Raw genomic sequence first — 10,054 nt, forward strand, 5'->3', positions numbered from 1 at the left:
TGACACTTTGTATCTGTTTTAATATCTTTTTATTTTCTTTTTGCAACTCCTCGCATTTTTTCTTCCATTGAGAGCTATCCAGAGTAAGAACCATTGACACTTGTTTCCCACTTCTACTTAGCGTTTCTTCATACAATGCAGTTGAGGGTGAATGCACTTGTATCATTTGACTCATATAATGAGAATGTAAAAATTCACAACTTGTATCTTTAACTTCTTTAATGAGAATTTTAAAATTAGTAACTTTGTATCTTTTGATTTACTTAATGAAAATGTGAAAATTGCACTGTTTAATCTTTTGACCTATTTAATAAAGATGATAAAATTATTCAATTGCATGACAAAGTATATGTAACACTCTGCATGTCTATTTGGTCAAATTTATTAACTCACTGGAATTCACTACAACAAAAATTAATATGAATTTCAATTAAAAAAGTAAAGTCTAACTATCAATTTCTTTTACAAAAACTAATTAAAAACTAAAAATTTCTGCAACTTAGAGCAACGCGGCAAGACAGCACAGAGAAGGGAGATCGAGCAAATTATACCAATTTAAAATCCCATCGAGAGCCTCAAATATCCCTTCTGCAACACTGGCATACGCTCCAAACTCCCTGGAATGAATCTGCACCTCATATGGCTGATTGTCTGAGCTCGTTGACAAATCTCTCTTTTCTTAACTCGTTTTCCTCAATTTAATAACTCTGTAAAGCCTTCAAAGTCCGCGTCTAGAAGTAGGATAAGCTTAACAAAATGGTCAAAGAATTTTATTTTTATTAGGAACTTCAGACAACCAATGCCAGTTCGTAAAGCATCGACTCACATGGGATTCAGTTGACTTAGATTTCTCTGGTTTTTATAAATAACTGAGATCATAATTTGTATACCAACCAAAACACAGCTTTCGATCCAGTTTTTTGTTTTCAAGAAATGGCTCCATAGTTTCTGGTTTTGATTCTCATCATATTTCTATCAGTTTCTCCAAGTGAAGGCTATAATGATCAAGTTCTGGCTCCTCAAATTTTGACTCAAATTGCAGTCAAGACGAGCATAGGACAAGCCCAAACAATTCGGGGTTTCATTCCTCCTGTCTATGAGAGGCTGCCAATGGACGAAAAGCAGAGCCAAGCAATGGACGACAGCATGGAACTGTACGATCTCACAGTGGGTTCCTTAATGGATGGTCTGTCAATATTGACAGAATCTTCTTTGGGTTGGAACGAAGCAGTAGATATTCAAAGTTATCTGAGCGCAACCCTAACAAACATCATCACCTATCTCAATGGACTACAAGAAGCAAAGGTAAACTTCCACTTTTATTCTTTCACAGATCATATGTCTAATGCATCGTGGGGCGTAAGTAACTTCCTGGCTTTGGTAAAAATGTTTTGGATAAAAAAAGCGGATTGTGAAGAGTCTTCTGTTCACAACCGATGCCTGTTATCTGATGCCCATGAAGATGACGATGGTGAGGATGATTTTATGTCACAGTATGGCTCTGTTGACGACGGATTTCCGTCGTGGTTGTCTGGTGAGGACTGAAGATTGCTGCTGCAGAAGACTAAAAGTGGCGTCAAACTGGCGGCCAATGCTATGACGGTGGCGCAAGACGGCAGTTGTGATTTCATGACTATTAGTGACGCCATTAATGCTGTTCCAAACAATAATCTAGATAGATCTGTGATCTATGTGACTGCTGGAGTGTACGAGGAGTACGTGAGCGTGCCGAGTAACAAATTTAATAGCATGCTCATCGGTGATGGAAAAGACGTCACTGTGATCACTGGCAACAGAAGCGTTGGGGATAACTCCACCACTTTCAATTCTGCAACTCTTGATGTGTTAGGATGCTCCCTCCATTTGTTTTCTTTCGCCACATTACAAATAATATTTTCTCTTTCTTCGCCGCATTTGTATATAATTGCATATGAGCTTCAAATGAAATGCTAATTTTGATGTGTTGAAATACATGCAGCTTCCGTTGGGAAAGGTTTTATTGCAAGAGACCTCACAATTGAGATTACAACAAGTGCAATAAAATAGCAGGCCGTTGCTCTACGGGTGGGAGCAGATCTATTTGCATTATATAGGTGCAGTTTCAAGGGTTACCAAGATACTCTGTATGTTCACTCACTCCGTCAATTCTACAGAGAATGTGATATCTATGGCACTGTAGATTTCATCTTTGGTAACGCAGCAGTGGTATTCCAAAACTACACTCTTTTTGCACGAACACCGTTGAGTGGGCAGCAGAATATATTTACAGCTCAAGGTAGAACAGACCCAAATCAAAATACGGGAATATCCATTCACAAGTGTAATGTTACAGCTACACCTGAATTGGTTCTTGTTATTAGCTCTTTCCCCACCTACTTGGGAAGGCCATGGAAACTGTACTCGCGGTCTGTTTACATGAAATCTTATTTGGATGGTTTGATTCAGCTAGTTGGGTGGTTAGTGTTGATAACTGATGCTTCTCTAGCATGCAGTTAGATTAATTTAGTTAATAGTTTTTTTGTTTATTTATGCAAATAAAGCATGTATTCTAGCATGCATTAATCCTTAGGATTATTTTTAGTTTTGTTTTTTGCATGAGTTTGTTTTTAGTAAATAAAGCATGTTGTGCATGCACTTATTGTATTCTTAATTTAGAGAGTAGTTTGCTTTTTTTTGTTTGAGAGCCTGAGTAGCTTTCCATGCAATGCTAGGAATATATTTAGAATTGCAGTTATTATTAATTGTTTTAGGCTGCAAATTTTTTATATATACAGCCTCTATGTAATTTTTTAATTAAGTTTCAATAAAGAAATTGGTGTGTGCAATTCCAAAAAAACAAGGCACTTTGTTTTTTATTCTGAATTGTGATTTCTTTTTGTAATTTATTCTATTTGTTGTTATTGTTTGCTAATTAGCTGGTTCAGAGAGGATAGGTCAGGTTTAAAATTCTACAAGTGGTATTAGAGCAGGTAAAATTGTTTTGGGTTAAAGTTTTATTGTTGGAATTTCGCCAAAGTTAATCATGTCGAATTCTAGCCATATGCCCATTCCAGAATTTGATGGGAATGATTATGATTATTGGTGCATTAAGATGCTGACCTTTTTTATTGGAAAAGATTTGTGGGAGATTATTGAATCAGGTTATGAAGAGCCAGCTGATTGGAATGCCCTTACAGCCAATGACAGAATAGCTAGAAAGGAAGCAAGGAAAAAGAATGCTCAAGCTTTGTTTCACATTCAGATAGCTCTTGATAACAACTTATTTCCAAGAATATCGGGAGCAACAATAGCCAAAGATGCCTAGAAGACTCTACAAGAAGCTTACCAGGGTAATGATCAAGTTAAGGTAGTCAAACTTTAGACATTGAAGCAAGAGTTCGAGAATTTGAAGATGCATGAAGCTAAACGTATAAGTGATTATTGCGTTAGAGTCAAAGATGTGGTCAATAAAATGGCTACACTTGGCGAAATTGTAAGCAATGAAGTTTTGATAAAAAAGGTGTTGAGATCTTTGACACCTAGATGGAATCATGTAGCAATAATCATAGAAGAAAGCAAGGATTTGACAAAACTACAGTTTGATCAACTGGTTGGATCCTTGATGTCCCATGAAGAAAGATTGAAAGATTCTTTTGAAGGTGTAGAGAAAGCATTTTCCTCTAAATTGCTAATCACAAAAAATGAAGATGCAAGCAGTAGTAGTGCCAAATCAATCAAGGCCAAGGTAAAGGGCAAAGCCAAAATTCTTCAAAAGGAAGTGGTGGTTTCAGAGGAAGAGGTAGAGGCGGATTTGATAAGAGAAATGTTCAATGTTACCACTGTAATAGGTATGGCCACTTTGAAAGAGAATGCAGATTGAAAGAAGGTAAAAGTGCTAACTATGCTCCAGAAAGTAGTGAGAATCCTCCTGATCACTTATTTTTATCTTATGCCAAGGGTGAAAATACTAGTAAAGATGTTTGGTACCTAGATTCTAGATGCTCTAACCATATGACAGGGAATGAGAAGTTGTTCTCAACAAAGGATGAAAGTTTCAAATCCAAGATCCATCTTGGTGATGATAAATCATTGGAGGTTGCTGCCAAAGGAGCTATGGAGGTCCAAACAAAAGAAGGTATAAAGAGTATTCATGATATTTATTATACTCCACACTTGAAGCACAATTTGTTAAGTGTTGGGCAGCTATGTGAGAAAACTTATAAAGTAGTCTTTGAGAATAAGACATGTACTATCTATGATAAGAATAAGTGTAATAGGGTGATCATTGTTGTTCCCATGACAAGAAATAGGATGTTCCCCTTGAGGTTTGGTGAACATAACAACAGTTTGGCAAATATGGCTTATGAGGATTCAAGTTGGTTATGGCATCTCAGGTATGGGCATTTAAATTTTCATAGTTTGAAGTTTCTAACCTCGCATGCATTAGTTTCTGGTTTGCTCAAGGTTGAGGAACACAAGGAGGTCTATGAAGGTTGTGCTAAAGGAAAGCATGCAAGAGAAAAGTTTCCAAAGGGCAATGCATGGAGGGCTCATCACCCACTTCAGTTTGTTCATTCAGATATATATGGTCCTATGCAGACTAAGAGTTTGGGTAAGTCATCATATTTCATCATTTTTATTGATGATTACTCATGAAATTGTTGGGTATATTTTTTGAAGGCCAAAGATGAAGCCTTGGATACATTCAAGAAGTTTCAAGCCCTTGTGGAAAATGAGAATGGGTGCAAGATCAAATGTTTAAGGATTGATCGTGGAGGAGAGTTTTGCTCAAAGGCTTTCCAAAGTTATTGTGATTTTAATGGCATTAAGAGGCAACTTACTACTACATACACACCTCAACAAAATGGGGTAGCTGAAAGAAAGAATCGTACTATGGCTAAAATGGCAAGGTGCATGTTACAAACCAAGGGATTGAGAAATTCTTATTGGGGAGATGCAGTTGCTACAACGGTATACATCCTCAACCATAGCCCCACCAGTGCACTAGAAAAGATGACTCCTTATGAAGCTTGGTATGGTAAAAGGCCTAATGTTAATCATTTCAAAGTTTTTGGTTGTTTGGCTTATGTGCATGTACCTAATCAGAATAGACAGAAGTTAGATGCAAAGAGTGAGTCATGTATTTTTAATGGGTATACTGAGAAAAGAAAGGCTTATACATTGTATAATCCCCTCACTAACAAGCTTATTGTCTCAAGAGATGTGATTTTTGATGAAGGGGGAGTTTATGGTCATCAAAAAGGCCATGTTGAGAAGCCAAAATCTATTTTGAATGATGATATAATTGTTGATATTGATCATGAGTAGCCAACTAATGTTTCTGTATCTAGTGGTTTAACTCCACCAAGCAGCCCTTCATAAAGTTCTTCAGTACCAAGTTCAAGTCCAGCTTCTTCTCCAAGTTCTACAAGGAAGGTAAGGAAATTGAGTGATATCTGCCAGAGGAGTGGAAATCAAGTACATGAAGAAAACCCAATAGATGAGACAGTGAATTTTGCTTTATTAGCCAAGGCTGATTTTGAACCATCATGTTTTGAAGATGCATGTACTAATGAGGTTTGGGTGAAAGCCATGGAAGAAGAGATGGATTCCATTCACAGGAATGACACTTGGGAGTTAATAGAACTTCCATATGACAAAAAAAAGATTGGCACCAAATGGGTCTACAAGACCAAGTTTAATAGTGATGGGAGTGTTGAAAGACACAAAGTGAGATTAGTTTCTAAAGGCTTCACACAAAAGTATAGAATAGATTATGAAGAGACATTTGCACCAGTAGCAAGACAAGAAACCATAAGAATGCTGATTTCATTAGCAGCTCAAAAGAAGTGGAGCATACATCATATGGACGTGAAAAGTGCCTTCTTGAATGGGTACTTAGAAGAGGAAGTATATGTGGAGTAGCCACAAGGTTTTGAAGTGGAAGGAAAAGATAATTATGTCTACAAGTTGAAGAAGGCTTTGTATGGCTTCAAGCAAGCACCAAGAGCGTGGTATGCCAGGATTGATGGATACTTTCAAGAGAATGGCTTCCAAAGAAGTAAGAGTGATCCTACCCTTTACTACAAACAAGAAGGTATTGATATTCTCATCATAAGTTTGTATGTTGATGATATTTTGTATATGGGTAGTAGTTCTAAGATGAAAGATGAATTCAAAGTTGCTATGATGAAAGAATTTGAGATGAAAGATCTTGGTCTAATGAAATATTTTCTAAGAATGGAGGTTTATCAAAGTAAGGATGAGATTTTTATTTGTCAAACAAAGTATGCACAGGATATGCTGAAGAAATTTAATATGACTTATTGTAACCCTGCGTCCACTCCAAGTGCTCATGGAGATTTTTTATGTAGAGATGATGGTGCTGATTTAGTTGATGAGATAGCTTATAGAAGTATTGTGGGGAGTTTGATGTTTCTAATCCACATGAGGCCTGATATTGCCTATTCAGTTTCACTTGTTTCAAGGTATATGAAAAATCCATCTGAAATACATATGAGGAAGCCAAGAGGATTTTGAGGTATGTGAAAGGGAATTTAAGTTTTGGTATTCATTACTACTCTTCGAAAAAGTTCAATCTAGTAGGCTTTAGTGATTCAGATTGGGGAGGTAGTATGGATGACCGTAAATCTACATCTGAAAATTGTTTTTCTTTTGGTTCTAGTTTGATTACCTGGAGCTCAAAAAAGAAAAGTATTGTTACCCTCTCATCTACAGAAGCAGAGTATGTTGCAATTACCTTAGCAAGTACACAAGCTCTTTGGCTCAGAAAAGTTTTGGAAGAAATTGGAGAAAAACAAATTCAGCCTATAGTAATTTATTGTGATAATGTGAGTGCCATCAAGTTAGCTAAGAATCCGGTTCATCATAGCAGAACAAAGCATTTTGATTTGAAATATCACTTCATACGAGATTTGGTGCAGAAGAAGGATGTTGAATTGAAGCACATCAACACCCAGGATCAACTAGTAGATATATTCACCAAAGCGGTTGCGAAAGCTCATTTTTTAGCACTACGAGATAAGATTGTGAGCTCTCTCAGCATCAAGGGGGAGTATGTTGATAACTGATGCTTCTCTAGCATGCAGCTAGATTAATTTAGTTAATAGTTTTTTTGTTTATTCATGCAAATAAAGCATGTACTCGAGCATGCATTAATCCTTAGGATTATTTTTAGTTTTGTTTTTTGCATGAGTTTGTTTTTAGTAAATAAAGCATGTTGTGCATACACTTATTGTATTCTTAATTTAGGGAGTAGTTTGCTTTTTTTTGTTTGAGAGCCTTAGTAGCTTTCCATGCAATGCTAGGAATATATTTAGAACTGCAATTATTAGCAATTCCAAAAAAACAAGGCAATTTGTTTTTTATTTTGAATTGTGATTTCTTTTTGCAATTTATTCTTTTTGCTATTATTGTTTGCTAATTAGCTGGTTCTGAGAGGATAGGTCAGGTTTAAAATTCTACAGTTAGAATGGTCTGGCGACTTTGCCTTGAGCACGTTGTATTATGGCAAATACAAAAATGAAGGTCCAGGGTCAAATTCTTCACAAAGAGTTACATGGCCTGGTTATCATGTGATGAAGATAAGTGATGCTCAGAATTTCACCATACGTTCATTTATCTCTGGTGATACATGGTTACCTGAAACATCCATACCCCATGGAATCTCGCTTTAAAACATGAACAAGTCATTTCACTCTTCTTCGAATATGAAGCATTGTAATTTTTTTTCCCTCCCAAAACTTCATGCGCTGTAATTTTTTTTTTCCAAAATCTTCAAGCACTTTAATGTTTTCTTCTCTTCCAAACATTCATTTTAATTTAAAAATTGAATTCCGTTTTTTCTTTGTCTTTTGACTTTTCTCTGTTTAAAGAAGGTATGGTAATTCACGAGGTGAATGATCAAACATTGTTAATGGAATTATAGAGAGTTTTTAATTTATGTACACAAAAAGAGTGTGCAACATTCTTCTAAGTAATTACTTAGATAAAGGAACATAAAAATAATTATTTGAAGGATTATTAGAAAGTAAATGTATCTGAAGAATAATGGCGAGGGAGGAGTTTTATTAGGGTTTCAGTCTTTGTCTTATTATTTTCATTTTATATTCTTTTGATGTCATATTATTAGTTCCTACCATGTCATCGTCATTGAACTTGCGGAGGATAAAATTTTGAATAGTGATTAAACTCTATGCCAACAATCAATTAGATTTCAGTATTTTTTAAGATTAAGTTTCTATTTGTTACTTTCTCCAGTGAAGTTGCATACTTCTTAGGAAAAATATTAATTGAATTTTTTTTTCACACTATTATTCGCCATGTTTTCGGTTGCAGGGATGTTAGAGTAGATTCATATGTTCCCGATACAACAGAACACACTTCCTTCAGGGCATTGCTCTAAGCTCTGCAGGATTATAGAGGCTCCAAGGCCAAAAATATTTTGGGTCTTCATTGGGGTGCAACCATTTCAAAGCCAAGAAGAAGAAATATCAAAAGCAATAGAGGGCACAGATGCCTACGCACAATGATAGAGAACATTTGGCTGAGAAAATAGAAGTGTGGGGCAACTAGCAATTAGGTTTAATATTTGTTGCATGTTTCCTACCTGTTCTTCTTTCAAAGGCCACGTCTATTGCAAAAATAAACCATGGACGATCATGGTAGACTGTGGGCCTTGTCTATCCTTCCACGTTTTGCATATCTTGTTACAATCACATACAGACAGATGGTTTTAGGTACCCTCTTCATCCAAACTTTCTATTTGTCTCCTTGTCATGGGTTGCTACTTGTTTTGTTTTTTTGCGAGGTGTGTGTGAGGACAAAATCCTCCACACGAGTACCTTCTATTCCCATCTTTATTCAGGAAGCTTAAAATGCCCTTAGAAATCATGCACGACACTAGAGATGCTCTAATCGCTATGGATACAAAGATTGTTGTAAATACTCAAATTTAGAGAAATAAGAGTAAACAAGGTCAGTGCATAAGGTTGTGTTTGTTGCAATGGGGATTACATGGTAGAAGAAATTTTAATTACTAGCGAGTTGCCAAGTTAATAAGCGCACTTTATTTCATCCATTTTTTATTTTATTTTTTATTTTTTTATTTTGTTGCATTTCATTTATCTTTTATTTCAATTTAAGCTTGTTAGTGGTCACTATGTGGATTCAAGCTTTCGAAGTTTGGTTTTTGTCAATAAACTCATTAAAGTTATATTTTGAAAGCTTTTAGGAAGATTTCGATCAGGTAACAATTTGGTATATTTTAGGGCTTCATGTTCTTACACGACCAATCAATCTCAATGTGTGAATCCTAATGATTCTAAGCTTTAGTTTATGATTTTGATATCTTGTCCCTTGGCCTAAATGTTATCCTATATTTGAAGCTGGTTGCACTAAGCTTACATGAATAGATTCTAAAGCTGGCCCATATTTTGACGTTTTATGATATTGAAATTTGATGTGCTTGTCATAACATCATCATTGATCCCTTAATTTGAGATTTGATCAAGTTGAAACCTTTAACTAGGCTTGCTAGAAATTCAGAAACTAGCTTTTCACCTTAATTTTTGGCGTAAGTTGATTTAATATAATGTTAAAATATTTATTGTTGGGCATTTTATTAGCAACGTGAGGATAGCATTTGTAAATTTTTTCATCTGGAACTCATTTATATCATTAGTCATATTATTATAAATGACTCTGTATCTACTAGAATCCTCTACTTGAGCAACCTCTAATTTTGGTTTGATTTCCTCAAACTTTTAATTGCATGGTGCCAACCCTAAGATCTGTTTTCTTGTAATAGGAATTGCATTGGACATTGGCAAATTAGAAAATCACACCATCTTTAAGAACTTATTGGTCTCCATGCCATGCTAATATTTTTCTACAAATCTGAGGCCATTTGATATGTTCATTGAAGTATTGATGTAATCCTAGACTTCTGATATTTGGCATTGGAATTTAAAGATGTAATTTGGGGCCTTTGATATTTATAGGTTTTCCTTGTTAATGCTTGTATGAGATAAATTTGATAAGTGCAAGTCCTATT

The 10,054-nt window shown here is 35.5% G+C and overlaps 1 pseudogene; it reads left to right on the forward strand.

The window, feature by feature from the left end:
* Positions 1-933: 933 nt before the first annotated feature.
* LOC131079314 (pectinesterase-like) lies at positions 934-7,676 on the forward strand (annotated as a pseudogene).
* The last annotated feature ends 2,378 nt before the right edge of the window (positions 7,677-10,054 follow it).

The sequence above is a fragment of the Cryptomeria japonica genome, chromosome 11 (assembly GCF_030272615.1).
Source record: "Cryptomeria japonica chromosome 11, Sugi_1.0, whole genome shotgun sequence".
NCBI lineage: Eukaryota > Viridiplantae > Streptophyta > Pinopsida > Cupressales > Cupressaceae > Cryptomeria > Cryptomeria japonica.